This window comes from Condylostylus longicornis, unplaced genomic scaffold (genome assembly GCF_029603195.1).
Source record: "Condylostylus longicornis isolate FDR11 unplaced genomic scaffold, ASM2960319v2 ptg000010l, whole genome shotgun sequence".
Lineage (NCBI taxonomy): Eukaryota > Metazoa > Arthropoda > Insecta > Diptera > Dolichopodidae > Condylostylus > Condylostylus longicornis.
Genome location: NW_026577979.1, coordinates 19,722,051 through 19,749,350, shown reverse-complemented (window position 1 = coordinate 19,749,350; position 27,300 = coordinate 19,722,051). Strand labels below are relative to the sequence as shown.

The window sequence follows — 27,300 nt, the reverse complement described above, 5'->3', positions numbered from 1 at the left end:
TTTTCAAAAATGCATACAAAAAAAAACACTTTTATAATGGAAAAATATATTATGGACTGATCAAAGTAAGTTTAATAGAATCTGTAGCGACGATAAATGCTACTTTTGTTGCCGGAAAAATGAGTCTTGCAACCTACTCTACTCTATAAAAATCATTAAATACGGTGGTAAACATTAAATTCATTTTCCTGTTTTAATTTTTAAAAATTGCGGTGTCTTATTTAGCTGGTCATTAGAGTATATGTATATTAATTACAAAAATTTTCTCTCAAATTTATTACATTGCATTCAAGTAGTGACCAAATATTTAGATTTTGTTAAATTTTAGTGTGACCGGTAAATTTTCGCTCCACTCTACAATTTCAGGTGTATTAAAATGTGGTGTGGATAAAAATTTTTTCTTTTTTTTCTTTTTATGTTTTTCTATATTGCTTGTTTGTTTGTATTGTTGTTTTTTTTTATTGTTATAGTCTTTGCAATGTTCGTTACAAATGTTGAATGGAGGCGAGAGTCGCGTTTTTCAGTTTTCATTTCGACGTTATTTTGAACGGCGGTTTTTAATGTTAGTTGCGCAAAACGAAAAGAAAAAAAAAGTTAACTCTTTTTTTCCTTTTGTATTTTTGTACTTTTATTGTTTATGAAGTTTTGTTTTTGTCATCGTATGTTGTGGAAAAATTCGTATTTAAAAAAAAGAAGAAAAGTTTTGCATTTACAGTGTTTTTGTTTTTTTTTTTTAATGTAAGAAGAAATTTTATTTGTGTTTTTCAGTTTAAAATTAAAAAAATTAATAAATAAATGAAAAATTAAAAATGTAGAAAAAAAAACCTATTTTGGAAAATGTTTGAATTTTGTGTCTCAAAAGTGTTAATTTTGAAAATTAAAATAAATATTGAGCGGCAATTTTGAAAATATTGGAAGATGATTAAAAAAAATATTGAGTAAAAATTAAAAGAAAATTTAAAAAAAATTATAAAAAAAATATATAAAAAAATAGTGAATAAATTTCTAAAAAAAAATTAAAATATAAAAAAAATTAAGAAAAATTATTTTTAAAATTTTTAGAATTTTTTACTAAATAATTAATTAATTTAGTAATAAATTGAAATTGGGATTACCAGATCAGACTGATTGCAACTGTCACCAGTTTTCCGTTCTATACATACGAGAATCGGCATAAAAAAAGGTTACCTACTTATCTTCTTAGTCAAATTCTTTTTATAGTTAACAATAAAATATATTTTTTATGCATATACATACATACTAACAAATCCATACATAAATACGCTTATTATGTACATATATACATAAAAAAATATGTATTTACATACAAGTACACATGTACTTTATGTTTTTATTTATAAAATTCAAGTGTTTTAATAAAAAAAAAGAGAAGAAAGTATGGTTAAAATATGTTTGTGTGTCATTCTTTCATTTATTTATTTTTATTTTATTATACAAAAATTATATTTAATCATTTTTCAGGTGATTATCTTTCATTATAAAAGAAAGATAATCATTTGTATATGTGTGTTGATTCTTTCATATATTATAGCTGCTTTAAGTAAAAAAAAAAATCAAATCTAAAATTATGATAAATTATATTATATAATACATAACGTATACATGTTCACAAACATATTATGTACATACCGTAAAACTGCAACAATAATTATCGTATAATAATTGTATCGGAAAAATATTCCCCCATAGTAGCCCGCTATATTATAGTTTTATCAAAAATCATCGTTCTTAGTTTGGTAATCAATTCCACAAATAAAATAAAATATTAGCCAATATGAACATTTTACAGAAGTTTATATGTAAATATATACAGTTAATATGTTTTTACATAATTAGGTAGTGTATACATGAATGGGTGTTGCACGTCATGCGGAGAGCAGTGGTGTTACTGTGCATGCTGACATTTTTGATTTTCAAAATTACTCCTGTATTAGAATAGGGTGCATGCCGTTCCATATCTTACAAACTTAATGTTTTGTCTCTGAAGTCTTTTGTTGTTTTTATAAATTTTTCAGGAGAATAATGGTTTTGAGAAAAGAAATCCAGCTTTCTTAGTCATCCTGAATAACTTGAATAGAGATGTTTAGCATTATTTTCAGGTGCCCGCAATCATGTTGAATTGTGGGAAGGAGAATCTGTTTCTTTCTTGGTCAGCGAGCTTTTCTTTAATACCATCTCGCTCTGGAGACCATGATATATGAATTGCACCTTATATTCTTCCAATTTTTTGATAATTATGTTTTATTATACATGCGCATATGGCAAATTTGTGTACATGTATATTAAAAATTTTTTTGTTTTTTTTTTTAGCACGATGCATTTGTTTTCAAAATTACGTTAAATTATTTTCGAGCTGATATAAGTATGTAACTTCTCTTAAAATAATACAGAAGTGTATTAAAACCTGAACAGCAAAGTTTGAAGTGGTGCACATAATTTTGAAAAGAATTCCAGACTTCTGTCTTTTGTAAGTTTAAATTGGACTAATGTTCTGAAGACTAGATTTTTCCAGCTGCGAAATTTTGAATAGATTTGCATAGTAGTCATGTATACTACGTTTATTTAATTATTTTAGAAAACATCATTTGTATCTATAGAGAATTATTTGTATATAGAGAACATCTTGTTCATTTTTTTTTTCATTTGCATCCGAAATACTTTATTTGTGTGATCTTTCGGTACGGAAAAAAAGAGTATACTTACTGCTCTAGCTGTATGTTACATCATTGGAAAAATTAAGTGAGTTTGCTAAATCAAAGCGGAATGTCTTGAAATACTTCAAAAGTAATATTTGATTCATTGATTCGATTTTTGAAGTAAACTTGACATGCGATTAGCTCATATTTACTTTTCCGACACAGTTCTCAAATTTTTATTTTTCTCGTAAACGTCAAATGTAAAATAATAAGATGCAGCGATCACGTTTTATATTCACTTATAATTAATTTTAAGTTTTACATTACAATTAACCAATTTTTTTACATCTTTATTTTACAATAATGAATACAAAATTTAAACAAAAAAAAAACTATTCTGCTCCATTTTGTTTCAGTGATGATAAATTAAAATACTTAAATGTCAATTTTTTTTTTTCAAATTATTTATGTTTGTATAAAATGTGCATGTACAATTGTATGCCATGCAATGAAAATAGAATTTGGTTCAATTCGTTTTGTGATTGAAACAATGACAAATCTAATGTGGGTTTGTTTTTAAAAATGTGAAACTTTTATATTGCAAATGAATGATAAATGAATAAAAGATTGAAAAGTTTTACAGTTTTTGTTTTCTGTGTCATTTACTATAATGATTTGTAATACGAAATCGTATAATAATGAAGTTTTAAGTTAAAAATATCAAAAAATATTAAATGAAAAAATGAGCAAAATGCTATTATGTTAAAATTATAATGCAATTTAAAATCTCTTAATATTATTATGCGATGTGTATGTTTTTCTGTTAATGAAATGTGAATGAAGAGAAGAGAAAGAGAAGCAGAGTATTATACTTGTACAATGTTAGTGTATAACCACGTGACATATTGCAATTTTATCACAAAGGGGATTTGGTTTTTACATAATCTAATTGTTTTTTACAGATCTTATTTTGAGATGGCATAAAAATTTTCATTATTTGGAATACAAAACATTTTGTCACCTCCGTCCCCTTCCAAAAAATCACCTCCAAAAATTGGTGAAATGTTTTGTTAATTAAAATGTTTTCCTAAAATAAAGCTTACCTTCGTTTACATTTTGTTATCACAATTTTGTTCTGGAATGCTTATTTGACTGTTTGAACATTGTTTTTATTTTGTTATGCAGTTATTCATTTAATTTATGCACTTAAGAATTTTGGTTAATGTTATTCGTGACCAATACTTAATAAAAAGTTTGCAATTTGCCTACTGCAAGGCTCTTAAATGAATATTTAAAATGACAGCAATTGTTATTGTAAAAATTATAATGTAAAACAAATTAATTTTATTCAAAATTATGCATTTAAGCAGATTTGATTTTCTTCAGAGATACTTGCTTCACTATTCTGCTTTTTTTTTTTCAAAGAAATATTTCTTTACAATAAAAAGAAATGAGAAAAAATACAGTTGACCGTGTCACCTCTGATACCCGTGCGAATTTGTTTTCCTATGTGCGAGTAAATATGCCGTAGCTGACTATAGGACAATCTATGACTTTAAGCTGTCGTATTACCATATTTATTTATGCAAAATGTCAGTACTGTGTTTTCAGTGTTTTCTAAGATATGTAAAATCTCCCGTTGAAGTTGTATGGCAGCTACCAGAAAGAACCAAGCAATTTCAACGAATTTTATCAAGCACATTGACCCTTCTAATATATTTACTTATGCGAAATTTTAATACAAAAGCTACACAACTCCAAATAAATTTTGAAGTTGTATGACAGCCACCCGAACCAGCATTTACTACAGTGAACCGTTTGTCAAAATTTGGTAAAATTATTGCGATTAGTTTTTGAGTTATCGTTGGGACGGACGGACAGACAAAGCTAAATCGACTCAGAATTCGACGCTGATCAAAAACATATACTTGAGTCTGTATCTGAGATCATTATTTCTCAGCGTTACAAACGGTAAGGCAATTTTAGTATACCCTTTGAACATACGTTCGTACGGGTATAACAATATCTGAATTAAGTGTTAAGTACTTAGTATGATGACAAAATATGAAAAATTAAATAATAACTATTGAAATTCACACCAATGTTATGTTTATTGTATTTTAATATCAGAAAGAACTCATCTTTATTTTACATGAACAACTGATTTAAGTGTGAAGGTTTTCATTGCATTTTAAAATTATAATGATATGGTAGATTTCATAAAACGAAGGACAATTATTATTAGTTGAAAGATAATCTTTTCAGGAAGTTATGAGGAATGACTTTTAAAAATTTTTTTTGCTAATCTGAGAAAGAAAATCATTTACTCATACAATTTTCATAAAAAATTATTCCGAAAATAGTAAGTATAGGTGTGCATATTAAGTTCTATTTGATTCAGGAATTGAAGATCCAATGTGACTCAATTTTAGAAGGAAATAAGAATTTTAAATAATAATCATAAAATCAAAATTAAATTAAAGTGTTTAAAGGAATGAAATAAAATCATTTTCAAGTAGGAAAAAACTTTAAAAAATAAATTAGAATTAAATAAAAAGCAATTAAAAGAAAATTAGAAGATTTGACAGAAATTTTGTATGGGAATAATTTGCAGTTCATTATAATTGTGAAGGGTAGTTTTTACTATATAATTTTCATTACAAAGTTTAAAATTAATTTAGAATAAGTTTATTATGGTAATTTTGCTTACAAAGATTCAAGATTCAAGATTGAATTTATAAAGAAATTAGCAAGGTCAGATTTTTCTTCAAATTTGTTGAAATTAAAAAAATAAAAGAAAACTATTGAAGAATATTAAAAAATTTAAAAGAAAAAAATTAAAATTCAGTCCTTTTAACTAGTAAGAGATTACTATTGAGAAATGTCCAAGCCCACTCAGACGGCTACTAAATTATTTGTCTATTTATCAAAGTTATAGCTCAACTAATTAAAACTTAATTTGAACTTTTTCCTATACTTTTTATTGCTTAGTCTGTAAAATTTTTAGTAAATTCGGCAGGAACTTTCTAAAATCGGCTCTATTGCCATAATAATTTGTTTAAGTAAAATATAAATTTGATTCTTTTTAATAACTTTTCTGATTTTAAAACAGTGCGACCATCTCAGATTTTTTCACAGTAGTTGACGTAACATTGTTTCTTAGTACTGAGTGATCAAAAACACATTACTACCGTGCTAGCATAAAATTAAGTTTTATTTATCTTTTCTCTTTTAAAAATGATGAAAACATAAAGCCTCAATTGCAATTTATTTTGCAAACCAAAAACATTGTGAGATATTTTTGGTTCACATTATTTTAGCATAAAAATTTTAACAAAGTTTTTGCGCAATTTTATACCATTATATATAGGCAATTGTTTAAAAAATGAGTTATCTGATAAAGCTGTTATAATTAAGCAGCCAAAAGTAAAGAAGCTATTGGTTTACAGAACTTAGAATTATAAAGTGATATTAGTATTTCGCCATTATTTTTAAAATAGGCAGGGCTATTTGAAATTTTATATGTACATAATTAAGTATATGAAGATGTCATATTTTTAGTTTTGGATTTAATTTAAAAATATCTTTCTAACCACTGAATTTTACTATAAAATCTATAAAATTTTAAATTAACTAAAACTAAAATACACCTTCATTTTTACAGCAACTTTAATCGGAACAAAACGTCTATCTACAAAGAGATATACGTACATTTGTATATACACACATACAAAGGTATATCTCATGCTCTGTACAACATATCACTTCAATGTTGTGGGGTAAAAAAGAATCTTAAATCGAATTGAAATTTCTTAAAAATCCAAAACTTTTGGAGGTGTACTTGCGATATTCTGCATCGCAAACTTAAATTTCACTACGTACATACACACATACTTGATAGTCAGACACGGATACTGGCATAGTCATGTCAATATTAAAATGATTAATAACATAAATATGAATTTTTTTTTTATTCATAATTTATTCCAACATAAAATCCAACGTTAACTCCAATCAATAAAATGAAAACATTTTTTTTTCTTCAATGTTTCGTAATATCCTTTTTTATATTAACGGTTTCAAATAAATTATAAATTTGATATTTTTAGTTTAAGGGCAAAATATTGATTTACTGATTTATGCTAGTGTCCTTTAAGGACTAATAATTTCATATAGAATTTGTCAGGTTCATCATTATATGTGCGTATATCTTTAATCATGTCAAAAACTTCAATAAAATTTATGGAAAAAAAAATTAAATTTTTTTAGTGTAGAATTTTTTTTTGTTGATTCGTTTTCATTCTTACACTAAAAACCAGTCTCAGTTTTCTCTTAAAAACTCATTTTCTACTATGTATTCTTGAATTTTTCTTATTATTTTTCAAATACTATGTGGTTAGGATGAATTCTACTCGTATGTTTGTACATACATATGTGTATGTATGTTTAATATTTTTCGTAATTTATTATCTTTAAACTTCGATTTATTCGGTTTTTTTATTCTTTAATTCTTTTTTAATCTTATTATGTCATACATCATCATTTTGGCTTAAAAGAAAAAGAAAAACAAAAGACACAAAGAAGTTTAATATTTGACATACTACACTCTTGCATGCGGGTATACATATACGATAGACTAGTATATACATATGTATATTGATTTTAAAGGTGTGTCGCGTGGGTTCTTCTCTGTTCTTAAATCAAGTTAATTATATACCTATACGAACCTGTATGATAATAATATCTAATATGTATGTTGGTGCGTCAAGAGGAATAGAATTATTCTAGTGTCATGAAATTTACTATAAAAGTATTGTATATATATATATATATATGTGTGTATGTACTCATATGTTATAAAGTTTAAAGGCATAAATAATAATAAAGAAAAAAAGTGTACATGATTTATGCGCAAAATATCATTTGAGTGATGTGATTTCGAAAATTAAAAAGGCACGCACCACGCACCACACCACAAAAAAAAACATGAAAGACACAATATTTATTGTTTTGTGCCGATGAACTTTCAAAGTGCTTTATATACATATGTATGTATGTACATAATTTTATAAGTAGTTAAATTTGTTCTTAAACCTAAAATAAGCAGCTTATTCTTATAATGTTTGTAAATATTAAACAGTTTAATTAGTCAACACTTCACATAAGTGGTAGATGATCTAATGGTATTTCTTACAACGTTAGAAACTTTTCTCTTTAAGAATATTTAACTAAGAATTGCTATGTGGATTAAAATACACAAATGAATACTTCTTTATTATTAAGTTACAATTTACTTATACTCCTTAATTAAATAAAAGTTTTGTGGCAAATTTCTATACGTCAGGGTTTTTTTTTATGAATTCAAAAACGTTTTAAAATTTCCACTACCTTTTTAAGGTGAACCGCGCTTGCTGCTCTACTGATAAAAATTCTTAAGAAGATATTTTCGGAATCTGAAACAACACGGAACCTACTCTTCATTTAAAAAAATTGGTATTTGAACAAAATTTGCAGAATTCGGAAAAACCTTTTTTGAAATCTCCGTTATCTTAGTTGGAATTCCAAACTAAACTCATTTTCGTTCGAAATTCACTATGACAAAATGTATAATTATATAATTAAGTTCAATTTATCAGAATCATCTAGAACTTAATCAATTTTTAATCTAAAATTGCTTCATTCACGGCGGGATCGATTGTCAGGTACAATTGTCGGTTTCGCATTATTTACGCGAAATTGAGGTTTTGTTATAAAAAAACTTAAACAACACAGTTCGAACTTTCGTTTGGTCTCTAGTTGCAATTTCTTTAATATTTAAGTACACAGTTCCTTAATTGATATTGAATTTCGTATCTGATATTTCTGTATTCGTTAATATATTTTAATTTTATTTCAAAATACTGAAAACTATTGAATTTCTCGTTTTCCACTAAATAGATTTTAGTTTTCATTTTCAAGATTTGCAAGCAGGCGCATAAAATACTTTCGTTTTACTTAAAACTATTTCTACCAAAAGCTTTATTAAATTTAATGGGAAGAAAATATTTTCGTTTGTTGTAAGAAATTGTCGTAATCCCCAAAATATTTCAAAATTTTTAAACATTTTTTTGCTCCAATCCATTTTTTATTGGTTTTCTTAAGTTTACTTTTAACAAGCATAAAAAATTTTGTATGAGAAAACAACAAGAAAATATTTTTTTTGTACCAAAATTCTTAAACTTTCATTCTAAATTGCCAAAAAATGACAAGATAATAATTTTAGAAATTATCAGACCATTTCACTAATTGTTTATGTATACCTTAAAAGGGGCCATAAAATATTAAAGATGAACAAAATAAAATTATTATTTTTTTTTGTCTCATCATCAAAATTATTTTAGTCTTTAATCTTGGCAAACTCTCATTAAGTACATTTACCTTAAGGTTAATAAAACTTAAATTATTGGTCAGTAATAACAACATTACGTGATATTGTCGTCATCAATCAATTCGATCGTTATTATTCGACTCGATCTCAATTTATAATTCTTCTTCAAAACTAGTCATTAAGAATTTTAATAATTATGGAGCATCGCATTTAAATCCTAATTTGTTATAACGATTTTTATTAAATTAATCTTGTAAATGTCTAAAATTTTTAAGTATGCTTGTATATTTTATATATATATATATATGTACATATATAAACAGTGTATATCGCAAAAATGGTATATAATTATTCTCCAAAAAAATTAAAAGAACGGTCAAGTTTTCGTTTTTCCTCTCTTTTCTTTTGGCAGAATGAGAAAATAACGCCCTTATTTCACTTTTATAACTGAATGGGTAAATTTAAATTTTAAGTTACTCTTGTTACCTTTTCCCCAATTTCAAATGGATTCTGTATGAAAATAAAATATTTTGAAAAGTAATTTATAAATTAAATGCACCGAAATTCAATTTTTTATAGTGTCTTACATCATTGATTCTGTTTTATTGACGCATTTGCAATAATACTGACGACCTCCATTTCCATGTTTACTATATTAAATATTTAGTGATTTAGTATGTAGACTTAAAGCTTCGATCCATTTAAACCTGAGAAATTTATTTTGTTACTATCTAATTTTAAAAATATCTATGAAAGTTTATTGAATAAATAAAAATTAGACCACATATGAAGTAAGTTGGTTTCAGTGCCAAATTAGCCCCAAGTTTTAGGGTTTTGTGAGCTTTCGTTTTGTGTGTGAGGTATACTATAAAATTTTTAGAGAAAATTTATTTTGAAATTAGAAGAGTGAAAAAAATATAAGAGCGCATCACAAAATGAAAATTAATTATAATTAGAAAAGCTAAATTAAAGAAATATTAGATCTGACAGGGAAAATGAAAATTTTAACCTAAAAGGTAACTAGAAAAGGAAACTTATAAACAGTTATTATGAAATTAAATTAATTAAATTTTCAGTTTTGTCTACAAAATCAACGGCTAAAAAAAATTACTCTTCTTTTAAACCCAATAATTCTTTCACGTTTTGAATTTACTACGGTTCCAAGAAGTATGCAATAAGAATATAATAAAATAATAATATAATTGTTGTAATGGATCATTGGGCTTTTGCAATTTACTTTTTCAGATCTTATTGTTTTGACCTGACGGGCATGAACCTTATGCGTAAATATCTAAAATGTATGCACGCAAATATTTATTTCAAATTTTTGTAATTTGCTTCCCAATTTTCATATTCTGGTTTTTATTTTGATACCTTAAAGTAGTCTTCCTTTAAATAGTTTTTTACTGCTTTTATGATAATTACTTTTCGCTTAAGGTCCCAAAAACAACAAAAGTATAACAATTTTTTCGGGTTACTTTTAATTGTGCTTTATATACGCAGTTTTCGTTATTGTATTTGATCGCGAAACGTTATTAGATTTTAATCTGACATCAGTTAATATTTTTCAAGAAAAGAAGAAAAAAAAAGTGAAAAACTTCGTAATGGAAAAAAAGTAAATTAAAAAATAATTTTTGTTTATTTTTCTCGACTTTTTTTATCGCAACCATTTAAAAAAAATTATTCTGTTCCTCGACCTTTTTTAGTTTTCATTCTTTTGTGTACTTTGTCGCGACTTTAAGGTTTTTGATTTTATACAAAAGAAATTCGACCATGAATTTTTTTCTCTGCTAATTTCAGATGATTTTTTTAGTGCAATTTGAAATTTTCAGCATAAACGAAGAAATTAAAAGTTAACACCAGATCTTAAAGCCGGTGCAGAGAATAATTTAATGGGTATTTATCATGGAATTTCATTTCAGTTGTCAAAAAATTTTGCTACTTTTATAATTTTTACAAAAAATCTTAAACTTCAGAAACCACACTAAATATCAAGTTGTTATTATTGACAAAAGTTATTAAAATTTTAAAGTAATTGCATGTCAAAAACGATATTGTCATATGTCAAAAATGTGAAGTAAGACGCTTTGATTCTAAATCATATTTAAATATTTTTCTTGTTAACTATTTGCTCACCAGTCGTCACAGTCAAAAATGTCAAGTGAACTTTAATTGTAATGTGCTTTTAAATTAAATGCTTATATAATAGAAGCAATTATAGTGCAAATGACCGCTATTATTGGAGCCTAATGTCAAAATAGGTTATGAATTTCAGAAAAGGTCTTGCATAGTTGAAAAACGTCAGCAATTAAAAAGTAATCTTTTTTCTATATATATAAAATTTTTTATTAGTTATTTTTTTTTTTTGGAATTTTTTGAAATTTTGGTAAAAATTTTGAGACCTTTAACTGCTTAATATTATTTTCTAAATGATAAATTAATAAAAAAATTGTAGATTGAAGTTGTAAAGTTTATATCTAATATGATATTAAAACTAAATAGACGTCAAATTCGGAAAAACGTGCGTTTGGGCTTAACTTTTCACAATTTGATTTATAATTTGAAATCATAATCTATCTATGTACATTGTTAAAATTTTGATGCAAAGCAAATTAAACTATAATTAAAGGAATCAAAGTGAAAAAAAAATTTTAAGAGTTCCGAACTTATTTTAGCAAGTTACGCTTGAAGCTTAATTTTGTTTTTAATTTCGCAACTAATTGATGCACAATTACGATTTCAGATTTATAACAGAATTGCAAAGAAACAGTGTCAACTTATCCAGGTTTTTCTTGTAACCATTAGATTTGTAATTTGTAATTCCAGTTCTTTGTTCCCTTTCGGTAAATTTTTTTGTTTATTTTTGAAAATCAGTTAACTGTTTTTTTTTTTCGTTTCAAATCATGAAACCAAAATCTTATCAACCACCTTGTTGACTTTATAGAGTACAAAAAGCAAAATAAAATTAACATTTGCGCAGAAAATTTTTATTCGTTTACGTTTTTTTTATTAGCATAGTTTAGTACTAAAAAGAGTTTTATAGTTTTACGCTTTAAAGCTTTTACTTTTGACGCCCGTGAAGTGACAGACTTTACTATTTTTTTCTATTTCATTTTTTTTATTTATTTTATAGATTTTAGTCTCTAAAGTATAACCAAAAGTTGAAAATAATACTAAGCTGTATAATTATTTAGTTTGCAAATATATATAGGGGGAAAATAGGGCATATTAGCGTTGACTTGAAAATAAAAGAATGACAAAACAAAATGATTAAAAAGAATAGAAAGAATAATGGGTTTTTAAATGTTCGCTGTACCAAAATACAATTAAAATTTATAAGTAGGTATAGAAGAGAATAACTTTTAACCTAGATGTAAATGCAAATTTATTTTTTTCAAATTTGGTATTTTAGTAGAAAGTTTAAAAAGATTAATAGCATATTTATTTGATGAGTATTTATGACTAATACAATTTTTATATCATTCCTTAACATTTCTAAATAGAATAGTAAATTAATTAAATTTCTTACACGTGAACTCATATGCGACGCGCAAAGTTAAAAGCATTATTTCAGAATGTTCAAAATGAAGGTAACAAATCGTTATGAACACACGTAATAAAAATATAATTTAGAATTGCTGAACTGTCAAGTTCTTTTCAATAAATTTCAGTTTTATAATTGGAAAACTAAAAAAAGCAGTGTTAAAAGCTTCAAGAAGAGAATCTATTTGTACCTAAGCGCTCAAAAACATTTAATCAAAATAGGTCGTTTCCCATTATGTTGAAGATTTTAGATTTATGTCAATTACGTCATTCGCTTGATTTTGCAAATAACAATCAGGTGTAATTACGCAATTCTCGCCAATCATTACTTACATAATTTATTAGTTATGCATCAATCAACCTTTAAACAATATGGCAAAAAAACTAAAATAATAATCAGTTGCGTTAGCGACGTATATTGGAATTTACGCGTACGTCACATCGCGTTAGAATTCATAACTAACGTAGCATGCAATTGATATACCGGAAAACGGCCATATAATCAATCAAATTAGATTATTAGAATAAAGTTCTAGAAATAATAAATTTGAAACTTCACTCCATATTTTATTAGATTTTTTATTTGGTCTCTTTCTCTTTCAAAATTCGTTACACTTTGAATTAAGGAACCAATTTCTTTTCACTTTTAATAGTGGCCGCACTCTTGTTCAATTTTTACAACCAATATAATAAATCATGATTTTCCAATTTCTCCTAAGTATAAAGGTAATAATTTTTTAATTTCTATTATAAATATTTTTTAATTATTTTCAATTTCTTTCGCATAAATACTTAAGTATATCAGATTTTATCTTATTTTCTTATTTTCTTATTATATACTGCCAATATCTGGAACAGTAACACAAAAAACTAGCGAAATATTTACTTGTGTTTTTTTTATAAAAGACGGCTTACCTACAAATGTAGGTATGTAATTATATTTGTATTTAAAGTGGTAGTGGTAAACTTATGGTAAAATAGTTTTACGCAAATTCAAACAGTTATAATTTTGAATGTTATTTGTTTTCGATTGTGTGTTATATTCTTCGTAGCTATACAAGCATTTATTTATTAGAGGTTATGTAGGAGTTCCCATAAATAATAATGAACTTTTATATAACAATGAGTTGTTAATAACTTTTTTGTTTCTTGCAAGTATGGCTCGAAATAGAGAAATAATAAACAAAAAGAAAAATAAAAGATTATTTTAAGTGCTTCTATTTACAGAATTTTTTAATTCCCATATCGAAAAAACTCGATCCGATTAAAGATTTGAGGTCTATGAGTTTTTAAGCGAAGTAATGTTTGCTTTAAGTATGGAAGTAGTCCAAAAATTTATGAAAGAAATCTTTTGTTTTCTTTTAATGAGTGCATAGAACCTAATAAAATTTAGAAAGAAAAATAGTTGAAATTTATGACAATTTTGCTGTTTAAAGTATTGCCAAACGGGTTGTAATTGAAACAGATGGTGTGGGTGGTTTTTATTTATTTTCAATAATTTTTATTGAAAATAAATAAAAACCACCCACAAACGGGTTTGCCAAACGGGTTGTAATTGAAACAGATGGTGTGGGTGGTTTTTATTTATTTTCCGGTAACGGAATTTCGTCATCTAAAAGCAATTAAAGGTCAAATCGAGTTTCGTTTTTCTGTTTCTCGAGTTAGTTAACTCCCGGAACCGGTTTTCAGTAGACGGTATATAATATATGCAAGCACTTTTCATTGTCCTATATTTTGTATATGCATTTTTCTAAACCGAACAAAGCATGAAAAGAGTGATCAGTAATCGTCTTTCCTCTCAACAACCTTTTGTGTTTGAAAAGGAGAGTACGAGTTCTTATAAGAAGTTATTTGATTCCCTTAGTTGATCTAGTTATTTAAACTTCTTTGATGCTTTGTTGTAAAACAATTGTAAAATACCAGATTTTTTGAAAATTGTTTAAAATATTTTTCTAAAAGTTTTCCCTCATTAAAAGAAACTTGAAAATATTTGTTAAGAGCATAAAAAATTATTTTTTCAAATAGTTCTTTTTAAGAAACGAAAAAGGAAAAATATGCATTCTTACAATTTTTTGTGGCACTTGGAGTACCACGGTTTAGATTCGTTGTTCGTCACTTAATCAAATAAATACTTTTCACTTACTTGCACAAACATACGTACTTCTTAATTAGGTTGATATTAGCCACATAAATTGAATTAATTTTAACATTCAAGAATTTCAAAGGCAAATTTTCATTTATGGCTTCAATAATTAGCTCTTACAATATGCACATGCTCTTACACAAACCGATTGATGTAATATTTAATCGTCTTGCTTTGCCATAAACCTTTCGTCTGTGCTAAACATTTTGTATTGTGAACAGCATACCAATAGTAATTATTAAAATTAAATGTGCTTCTTATAAACCTTTGATTTTATTTGATATGTGGTTTTGGTGAATTTTTAATATTTTCCAATAATTTTTTATGATTTGCAATATTTTAAACTTTTAATAGGTAAAGTAATAAAATTATTCCATTTTGACATTTTTATTATTTTTTGGTCACAAGTTTACTAGATTAAATAATGAAATTTAAGTTTTTAACAAACAGATTAGAATAAAAAATGAAATTTATTTAAAAGAAATGTTAATGCCATATTTGTGGTTAATTTATAAAGTTTGTTCAAAATAGAGTGAAGCTTGTGAAGAACAAAAATTGCTTAAAATTCTTTATTACACTTGGTAAACCTCTTATGAAATAATTGGATTATAAAATTGTCCCTTACAAATAGAATTAAAATGACATTAAAAAGGGATCCAGAAAAATCCTAAATATTAATTTCCAAGGGCGATTGAAGGTGTTAAAAAATTCAATGCACATGATTCAAAATTATCACACAACTTTGGCGAATAAATTTGATGTTAATAATTTGAAGTGCATTTTATTGGTGGATATTGTTAATAACTAATATGATGAGTTTGAAAATTGATTAAGTCTGTCTTATAATTTAAGAATCCAAAAAAAATGTTAGAATATTTAAGAAATGTAAAAGTATGCGTGTTTTGAAATTTTTATTAGCACTGCTATATTCATTTTATTTTAAAACCAAAAATTCTCTTAAGTTTTTGAAGATTTTGGAGTGGAGGTCCAAGCGTATTAGTAAACTTTATTTATAGTCCTTAGCGCGTCTCAAAAAGGCCATAATTGTTCCTGAATGTGTCGAAATAACTTTTGACACCAAATGAATTTATTCGAATTTCGAACTTTCTTGATTCTGACTGTGGATCCAAATTTTTCAAAAAAAAAAAAAAATAAAAATCAATATACAGAGTTGCATTTTAAAAAGTGGCATCTTAAATTTCACCTTCAGGGTATTAATGTGCACTGAAGAAAATCGTTAAACAAATGTTCGTATAAAGAGAGTTATTAAATAATTTCCCAAGTTTTATTGCAGAAAAGTTAAAAGTATGCCTTTTCCAAATAAAAAGAATCACTTCTCATACCAACCTGCTTGACTATTTAAAATATTTTGCTTATTTCAAAAAATAAAAAAATCAGTCGAAATTTACTTTAAGCCCTTGTAACTCCGAACCTGTTGAGCTGGTCTCCATACAAAAGTCTTGTCTACTCATGGGGGCCTATACAATAGTATATAGCAGTGAACCCTGTATACACCCTGTATACGACACCCTGTATATATAAATATAGTTGAGAAAATCGCTGTTTAAAACATGCAAATAGAAACAATCCAGTTTCCTACTTTCCGCTAGTGTTCGAAAAAAAGTTAGAGAAATTTATTGACTGACGTGGAGTGATGCCTATTAGATTTACTCGAATTTCAACCACAAATAAGTATTTAAAATTTTTTAAAGAAAACAGATTAAAATCAGAGATTATTCTTTCAGTTTTCACAAATTAAATAAAATTCACATTATCCAGTTCATTGATGAAATTTAGGCTTTGTTTAAGAGGTGATGCAAAAATAATTAAAATTTGGGAGACTAGTTTCTGAATTGTGTCCATTTTTTTATAATAAAATCGAGTTAAAAACTAAATTATGATGCATTTGGTAAATTAAAAAATTCAATTAATTTTAAAGTAATTCATATTTTATTTAATTTTTTCTAAATTGTAATCACTTGCTCTACTCATTATTAAAAAAACAAATTTAAATTTTATTTTTCCATGACTTTTATTTCAAATTGTAGACAATTTTTTTCTTTAATTTTTCAATTACTTTTTAAAATTTTTTCTTTAATAATTTAAAAGATTCCCTAAATAACTTTTGAAAAATTGAAAATTTCGCTTTAAATGAAAAAATTTCTTTAAATATACTTTCACAAGCATATGTACATATATAAAGCGTGTAAATAGGTACATTTTTTAAAAACAAGCTTTTAAATAAAATATTAATTTTCTCTTGAAATTTATTTTATTTTTCTTTCTGTAATTGCAGATTATCGTAGTCGCTTATATGAAGAGTACGTAGAGAAAAAAACAAGTAAAATAAAAAGGAAGTCACTCAGTTGTCAATCGGAATAAAGTGCAACCAATTAATTTCTACTCCTCTATTTTTTCCTCCAATACATTCCAAATTCGCAAAAAGAAAAACTTGATTTCGAAAAAAAAATCAATTAGAAATATCGAGAAATACAAAAAAAAAGGAAAATTAATTTTTCTTAAAAACTTATTTGGAGTGAAATCATAAATTGGTTGGTTACTTGAACCATCTAGTAGCCAGAAAACGATTTAATTACCATCTTATGTACAAGATATGGTAGTTATTTTCAATGAAAAAAAATACCACTTAACTAAGTTGCATTTTTTTTCTATAAACAATTAAGTCCATAACCATATTAAGCAAAAAAAAAAAAACAAGAAGGAAAACAACACAAAAAAGAAACAAAAAAAAATTAAGAAAAATGATTTTTTCATATTTTCCATCCGGAAAAGTTACTTGCAATAAAATAATAACCGCAGATGGTACTACTTATATAAGGAAGCCCTGTTCCTGATGATTAAAACCAAGTAAGTATTTAAGTAAGTAAACTAACTGATTATAAATTCAAACCTAACCTTCATTGATTTTCATAATAATTGCAGTTTAATGTTGCATTGATGAAAATTTTCTAAAACATAGGGTGTTTCATTTATAGAAACATAGATGTAGGAATTTTAATTGAAATACAAAACTAATAGGTTGTAAAATGAAGAAGTCTATATATTTGACAGGAATTATGTTTTATTTGAAACATGATTTTTTACCACTTTCATCTCAATAGAATTATTTTCATTATGACCGTCTTAAGGTTCGGAGAAAGTTTTATGTGAAGGTAAAATTTTCAATTACTTTCTGAAATAGTGTAATACTTTTCAGCTTAAACAACGTAGTTCTATGCCAACAACATAGTTTTGTCATTTACAATAATCCAGCGATATTAAATCGCATTTAAGAATCCAATCTTCAAACTCATTGCTTGATATTTTTCAGCACCTCTTCCAAATACTCACACTTGTCGAGAAAACCATTTTTGTTCTGAAAATTTATTCTGAAACAAAAAATGGCAAATAATTTTTTTTAGGGTAAAATTAAAATAGTAGGTTTTAACATTATTGACATAATCAACCTTTATTGATTTTTATTTAAAATTATGTGCCTGTATTAAAAACACCCTTTATTCGTGCAAATTTATGCATACGTACTTACAAACACATGCAATTTTTCTTACATATGTATAAATCATATATAACACATATGTACATACTTACATACATACATATATGCAGATATAAGCCCATGTTTATTAATTTACATGACTCTTTTTTCCAAAAAGAAAATATCAGACAAAATTAAAAAGAAAGCAAGAAACAACTGAAAACAACAAAAAAAAAAATAAACAAATGTTTAAAAAGGAAAATGAAGAAAAATTGTGTTTTCTATTAATGGTAAGGCCATCTTTGTTTTTGGTTTTTTACCAACTTAATTGTTTCTTTAACCTTATGTTGGCCACATATAATTTCTTTTATTTTATTCTTATGTATGTATATCATTCATATATAGCAGGAAGAAGTTGTAGGCAACTTAAATTACAAGATGTCACATATAGATGAGCGATCAATCAAATTTGGGCTTCAACAAATGAGTCATGTCTATAGTCTGAGATTTGGTTATATTCTTACTTCATTATCGTTTGTTCTTACAATTTAAATTGTATGTACATAGGTGGAAAAGGAATTACAGTTTTAAAAAAAGATAATTTTCTAAAGAGCTATGGGGTTGTGTTCAATATTTGGCTCACGGTCCATAGATTGCTAGCCAATGGACTAAAATATTTTAAATTTTTCGTATTGTCTTAATTATTTCTGTTAAATTTGTCATAATCGATTTAAGAATATATAAAATCAATAATAAGTAAATAATAAGCTAATTTTGGATTGCAAAACGTTCGGTATAATTGCCAATTTTTTTTGGTATATTTAGTCAATGTGATGGAAGTGTCAATCATAACCGATTATGTAGATTATTTAGATTTTTATCCTAATATTGAAGGGGTTAATAATTAAAAAACATCTTCAAGAAAAACACGCTTTTGTTATTATCAATCTTGCAGTTACGTTATTTTACCTCTTTTTGACAAACCCGTAATGTTCAATAACATTGATAGTGCAAAAAATCGATTTCAGATTGTACCAAACTGTCATTTAAACTTCATTTAAAATTTGCACAGTTACAAACAGTGTAAAATTGAACTTTTTTTGTAAATAAAAATTTATTATGAAAAAAAAATTATTGATAAATTTGACAACATTCACGAAGTTTTCTGTAATAAGACTCTCAAATTTATTAGATTTTAAGTTATTTTTAAGTTAGTGATATAATGCAAGAAAGTATTATAATGCATGACACTTCAAGCGTTTAACAACTACACATTGTGGTTGTATTAAAGAGTAAATGAGAGCAGTACTTACGTACAATTTTTCATTAATATTTATACTTGCAATTGCAGTTTCAATATTTTTTTTTGAAATCGAATGTAAAATCCAATTACAAATAAACCACAACTATTCATTGCTAATGCAAAATAAAATTTTTTCTAGTACGCTGTGCCAAAATATAAGAAGAACTGTGTAAATTTAGATTTTCCGGCTTTGTAGACACTATATAAAATAAATTTATACCCCTAGATTTCCCATGTAAAAACGAATCTCATGCGTAACAAACACGCATAGCCACGCATTCTTTTAATATTTATTTCCAAGTTATCTCAGATTCTTAACGAATCTTCGGTTGCGTAACTATTTCAGATAACCTAAAAAGATATTTATCGATATCTTTAAATTTAATAAAAGATATTTTAATTAAAAAAGTTAAAATATAATTTTTAGCAGAACAGTTTTCAACAATGTAATTTTCGGCAGAAGTAACTGCAACAAACAGTTTCTGAAAGGTCTAGTAAAGCGCTTAAAATAAACACCTTACTTGATTATGCATTTTATTTACTTTCGGAATACCAATCATTCGAACTTTAGGAAAAATCAAATTTTTCCCCTTTTTAATTTTATCACTTTTTTGTAACCAAGTAATTTCGTTCGAAATGTTTTGAAACTTTGAAATTTTTTTTTACAGAATTTCTCAAACCTTAATTTTAGTCACTAAATGTTGAAAAATATTTTATGGTACAGAAGATATAACACGCGAAAACCCTTTCTATGTCAAGATATTAAAGGCCCCAATAAAATCTAAAAAGCCAAAAAATTTCATTATATTTGATTAATTGATTTTGTATATTTAAGTTTGTTAATCGGGAACCGATTGTCGAAAATTTTGGAAATCGATTATATTCGTTACAGAAACCGAGTTTAAATTTTTATATAAAATATTGGAAATTGCTTGTGCTTGCCTTATTCCGTTCACCCTTTTTCTGTTGACATAATAATGCAGATTTAATGTGTGCAATATAATTTCCACCTCAATTAAAATAAAAAACCACATTCAAGTATTTTTCATAAAATAGGTACATTAATTTTCATAACGGCGATTTCAAAAATAGAGCTTCAAATACGCACATCATTCGAATTTGTAGTGGTTTATGTTGCGTTGCATTTATGTATTTTAAATTTAACAATAGTTTTTTTCTACTTATTTTTTCAATTCATAACTGTATCGTGGCATAGCTATTGTAGTATCATACGCAATATATGTATGTAATTATATAGCTAATTTATTTCATTATATTGGTTTTGTTCCATACTTATCTACAAAAATGATGAGTTTTCACGTTTTAATTACACATTGCGATCTCTTTTGTTAACATTCATGAGCTTAGAATTTCCTTTTATATTGTTGATCTAATTTTAACATGTGCACGTAAATGTACATAACACACACATTCTTTATTGTGTGAAATCATATATATTATGCGTGTTATATGCATACAAACATAAACACAACAACAAGAAACTATAACTAATATGTGTTCACTACATTAAAAGTAGTTCATTTACAATTTGCATATTACATTGTTTGAACATGCATAAAATCAAATTTAACCTCACATTTTTTTATTTTCAGACGCAATCGATTCGATTAAAAATTTGAAAGAAAAAAACTCAGATAACAAACCGTAGTGAATTTTTGATTATTTTCAATAAAATAAGATTTTCATTTGTTTAAAATAAAAAAAAAAAATAAAGAAAAATAAAAATAAAAGAAAAATTAGAGTGAAAATTTATGATAAAAATGTTAAAAAGAAGAAGTGAAGCATTAAAATCATACAAAAAAAAAGAAAAAAAGTAGGAAAAATAATTTTTTAAAATAAATAAATATGCGATGTTTATTTAAAAGAAAAATGTGAAAAAAGTGAATAATTATTATTTTTATACCGTATAATTTGTTGGGAAACTTTCACGAATATCACGAGTTTTAATTAATGACAAAAAAAATATTAAAAAAATTTTTTTTTTCAATTAATTTTTTTCGTTAGCAACATTTTATTGTATTTAAAAAATATTCTATTAAAATGGATAAAATTAACTCAACTGTCAGCGATAGCATCAATAACAATAACAATAATAACAATAACAGCAGTAGTAACTTGAACAACAGTAAGAATAACAGTAATAATGGTAGCAGTAATAATGTCAATAATAACAACAATAATGAAGGATTACCATTTTGTTTTATAAGGGTAAGTGTTTAAGATTTTTAGCAATTAAATTTAAATATCTTGTGTTACTCTACATATTTTAAATATTTTAATTACATAAAATCAGTTTTTAATAAGATGTAGTTGATTTAGGTAGTTTATTTAATGATAACACTAGAAAAATTGTAAGAAGTTTAACAATTACAAACCACTTTTAGCAAAATTCCGCAAAATATAAAAAATGGCGTTTATAAGTTTTAATTTTTCTACTTCCTATCGCATTTCTTCTCGATAAATTTAACAACATTTAAGATTTATATTCCTTAGAAATGAAGTCGATTTAAAAGTAAAAAGAAGAAGAAAGCTAGTCCGCAAAATGTTATTTACGTTATTTCCCTTGTGTTTTTTTTACCCGACACCCTTTTAATAATTTTCTCACATGACTGTGTACATTTTTTTGTAATTATGTAAGTTCCAACATTCTATACAGATTATTCTAAAACTTTATCAGATGATAAACCAAGCGAAACATTTTTTTCAAAAATTAATATTTACTTAAGACATTCTTTTATCTTTTGAAGTAAATCTTTTGCCGTACACCGATAATATTCTATTTAATTTGTAAAGTAATAAGTTTACAACATCGGAATTTTTCATTTCTTTTTGTTTTATTGTTTCTTTGAAATTTTTTAATTGGGAATCGTTTTGAAACTCAAAAACTTTTATAATGAAAATTTGATAACCTAAAAATTATGTACCTAAAATGTACATCACATTACAAAAAGATTTTAAAAGGGTAAAAAAAATTCTTTAAATTCTGTTAAAGAAGAAGAAAATTGAAAGTTCAATTTTTTCAAAGTTGAACATCTACTTAACGACAGATTCATTTTAATAAAAATTATTGTCTGTTGTTTGTTAATTTTGGAGTGATCTTTTGAAAATTAATTTTCATTTCAAGAATTACTCATGGTTATATTTGAACTTTATGTAAATATGTAAGAAACACCTTAATTTTGTAATTTATAGTTACGTTATACAAAATATAATAGGGTTTTTGTGATCTGTAGGGTGTATTGTGAGAGTGGGCCTATTGAACATACATACATTCAAAAGACAAGTGTTACAAGAAATTTTAACAGTTTTAAGTGATGATATAATTTTAAATGCATAGATATGAATGCAAGCGTTGATATTTTTACTGACTCATCAAGCCTATCAAAAATTCATTATACTTTTATGTGTGTTCATTGACGAAATGCAAGTTTAGAATAATAACAAATACGAGTATCATGCTGCTGTAACATAATTGCTATCATTATTATATGGTTGAAAATAAATTAATAAACTGTAAAGTATTGACTGAAACTTATTTAGTGGGAAATTTAGTAAAATCGCAAATTTTTACTTACATATGTATATAAATACGTACATGTGTTTCTATAGAGTTGTAGTAATTTTAGAAGAGTTTTATCCAATCAACAATGCAGGATCATCTGCAATTGAAAAAAAAAAATAATAGAATTTAAGCTTCCATCTTGATTCTAGTCAAACTGGTCGTATAATTATCATTAGCTCAAAACTACTATTAACACAGAAAAACACTTTTCAGGAAATATCGAAAGACAAAAATTTTTTCTCACAGTAGTACAAAAGTGTTACTCAATAAACAAATGATGCCGATAACAAGTTACAAAACTTGTTAAATAAAGTTGTAAGGAAACAATACTTTAAAAATTTTAATGTATGACGTGTACAATACAATTGTTAAAACACTCGTTATGTTTTTTGAATCTATAATTGATCAATTATCAAAAATTACAAAAAAAAAATTCAATGCATACTTTGTTAAAGAGTTTTGAATTTCGTCTACAAAATCAAAATGTAAAAAATAACAAAAGAATTGAAGAGTTTCATTATTTTTAGCAATTTTTTTTTGAAGAAATTAAAAAATAAAGCGTTAAAAATCCCCATAAAACAATTTTTATTTTTGCTTTTTATTTTCTGATATTAAAATGATTTTTCAATCCAAAAATAAAACTGATATTTTTTAATTTTTTTTTATTATTTTTAACAAATTTTAATTCTTCCGCATTGTCGATTTGATTGAGTTGAGTTAAGCTAAAAAGTTTAAAAATTGTTAAAGAAAAATAAAAAGTGTTGAATAAAAAAAGTAGCTCTTTAAGTAGCTCGTGCTAATTAAATTTTAAACAATACCTTAGTAATGGATGAATACAATAATCACGCCATCTGGTTTCTTATTTTATTTACCTTTTATATATTCAGCAGACTTTGCTCGTTTTTTTTCTCCAGTGTGAATTTTTAAATTTTTTCTAAATTAAATAAATATGTGTATGTAAGAAAAATTGGACGTTAACTGATTACCTGACTATAGATAAACTTAATTAAGATGATGGATAGACGATTACAAAATAAAAATAATTAAATATTAAAATGAGTAAATTTAGAAAGGTTATGAAACAAGAAAAAAGTAAAAAAATAAAGTTGACTCAAACCAATGGTTTGTATAATTTAGCACTTGTCCAAGTTGTAATTTAGCACTTTTTCAACTTGCAGTTTCGGAAATATAAGGTGCCAACAATTCAAATTTTACAAATTTCGAGAGACGGTAACTTGACAGGGGATGGAGATGGAGAAAACTTTATTTTGGCAAAATGAACTATTTATTATAGTTTAAAAGCTGTTAAAAATTTCAGACTTTCGCAAAACCAAGGCCTAGATGAAAAACGACATCAAAAATTTAGGAAAACCATATATTAGATAACGGTAAATTTTAACGGCCATTTTGTTGTTAAAATAAATAGTTGCGAAATGGCATTTTTTAAATGGGGGGGGGGGGGCGTGAGATAACTTTTAAATAAAAATTTCTTCTACAGAAATGAGTTTCTAGTAAAGATTTATGTATATATGAAATTTCAACTTTCTATCTTCAAGGGTGTAGAAGTTTTGTAAACATGTCCACGGACGGACAGAAACAAACTAAACAAAAGTTTTTTTTTCAAATTTGTTTTTTTCAAAAGTGCTAAAAAACAAGGAATGACGGGTAAATTATTTTGAAATTTTAGCACATTTTGCCTAATTATTTTAGGTGTAATTTTGTGTATAATGAAAATACTAATAAGTTTTAATTGTATTACTTAATTGTATTCTGCAACGTTTTGTTCTTTATGTTTGTTTCTGAAGAAAGCATAGGGTTCAAAGAGTGTAATAAGGCTTTATATATTCCATAACTCAATGTTGGTTCAAAAAACCAATCAGCTATGTAAAATATATAGAAATAATAAAATAATTTCAAATGAACTAAATAATTTATTTTGAAACGGAAATTTGAAATTCTATACAAGCAAAAGGTAAGTTTTTTGCTTATGTAAATTAAACAAAAAACTTACATATACTTATATAAGTGTTAAATTGTATAGAACATTTCTGTCCTAGTAAGAAAACAGTGCCTAAATTCATTTAGCATCAGATCGAGATATTATTAAATTGTTTGATTTAATTCAAATATAATTCTGAAATGTTGGATTTAAAGTGAGAAAAGCAGGCCAGATAAAATTTAGCTAAATTATTTATTCAAAAAAAATGGTATGATTTCAAACATCTGATCAAACTAAAAAAACTGATAAACAAACTTTTTGATCCAAGGGAAGGAAAATGAATTTGGTAAATAAAAATGTTGATCTTGCAAATGTTGACTACACTCTTGGTTTTGGAGTTTTCAAATTTTTTCCATAATCATTTGATTTAATGGCAACTATAAATTCCATCTTAGGCTGGAATGCCCATTTACCACAGATTTGTTAAATTTTCCAAAAATTCCCATTTCGAAATTTTTATAAGTTAAAAAATAACGCTAAATAAATAAGTTCATTGTAGTTGTCAAAGACATCAAAACCTTATAATTTCAATAATTTTAAAGAAATTTTCAAGCTTTTCATGTACTAAAATTTTAACAAAACCTCTGCCACAATCTAGTTTTTAAACTTACACATTTAACGGCTAAATTTTAATTGCTCATGTCATTTTGTCAAGTTAATTACTGAAGTGACACGGTTGAAACTCGTAACTCGTGCAAATTAAAAATTTTTAAAATTATAAGTTAATCAAAAATAATAAAAGATGACATTTCTGTTCTTTATTATACAAAAAGAGTTTTGTATACTTGTAGGCATGCTTTTTATATCGAGTGTCATCCTATAAATTATTCTTTTATTTAAAGTAATCAATCAATAGCTGTAAGTCATCATCAATTAAGATAAACTTAGTTTGGTAATAAATAAAACTTCAATTGGCTCATTTTATTATCCCATTGGTTAAATTAAGAATTTAATAAATTTTTATTTCCTTAAGAATAAAAATAACAATGTGCGAGCAAATTTTATTTTATAAAGTTCATATAATGTTGGAAATTAAAGTTTGAATAGTCTGTAAAAAAATTTTATAAAAAAATTGCTAACTGAAGTTAAACTGAAGTACTGAAGATTTTTGTTTTTATGTAATAAAATTCAACTTGTATTAAATATACAAAATTATTTATACTCAAAAATATAAGAGGGATAAGCCCAATCCCAATTAATTGTGTTTACTAAACGTAAACAGTTTTTCTTTTCAATAGGCATAAGTATAAGAAATTAACACGAAAAATATTTTATGATTTTGATAATTTTTATATCCTACATCTTATAGTGAATTATATAAATATGGAGTTTGTAATTACTTGAAAGGGCCGGGCCGTCTGCGGCTGGAAAAAATATACATTTGCATATATGTGTATTCTTGCTAAACGTAAGATTTTTTTGAGGTGATTTAGATACAAACTATACAAAACGTGACACCAAACTTTCAGAATTGTTTTTTTTTCTCTTAAGAACGGTTAGGTCAATTCGAACGGGGGGGTTTGTATATTAACCCTATTAGATCAAGACTTAACTAACTAGTCGGTTAAAATCCTTGTACGGCGAACCTATGCTATTTAGTTCATCAGTGACTAATCCCCAAATTTTATTCTTTTAACCCTGATGTTAAGAAATCCACAATATGCTTGTATTGAGATTGTTTCGTTGCAATTTCTGTCCTTTAACATACAAAATTAATAAATTATTTTAATCATTAACTCACACACGTATTAAATACTATATAAAATATCAATTATATTTTTATCAAACTATTTATTTTAAAAACTAATGAGAAAATGTCCGTTGGTAATAAAACTATAGGCGTAGCCTATATTAATTCATTAACAATTGTTATAAAGGGATCTTAGAACACCCAAGTTATTGTACGAGTAATTATTCGCAGCTTTTGATTCGGGGATTTTTTAGATGTTGGAATAACATTTTTACAATTTCAACGAAAAAATGACTCACTTCACTTAAATTAAAACATAATTTAAGTTTATCAAATATAATGCACAATTTTGCCATTGTTACGCTCTTGCAAAAATTAGCTATAAGTTAATCAAACTTGCAGTTGGTACCTACGCATGCAAACTTTACACTTTTCCAAGTATAAATTAGCTGCAAGTTATTTTTCTAATATAGTTTTGAAAGTATGTTTTAAAGAGTATACGAGTATGCAAATCATTTA

At 25.5% G+C, this 27,300-nt stretch overlaps 1 long non-coding RNA gene across 3 annotated transcripts in view; it reads left to right on the top strand.

Annotated features, from left to right (window-relative positions):
• The first annotated feature begins 520 nt into the window (after window positions 1-520).
• Window positions 521-27,300, top strand: part of LOC129619025 (uncharacterized) — a 108,147-nt gene continuing 81,367 nt past the window's right edge. For 2 of the 3 annotated variants that reach the window (XR_008697837.1, XR_008697838.1), the window contains exons 1-3: window positions 521-1,183; window positions 17,007-17,578; window positions 21,123-21,738. This is a non-coding gene — a long non-coding RNA (uncharacterized LOC129619025). The remainder of the gene's footprint in view (window positions 1,184-17,006; window positions 17,579-21,122; window positions 21,739-27,300) is intronic. The other variant, XR_008697839.1, reaches the window with a different exon arrangement.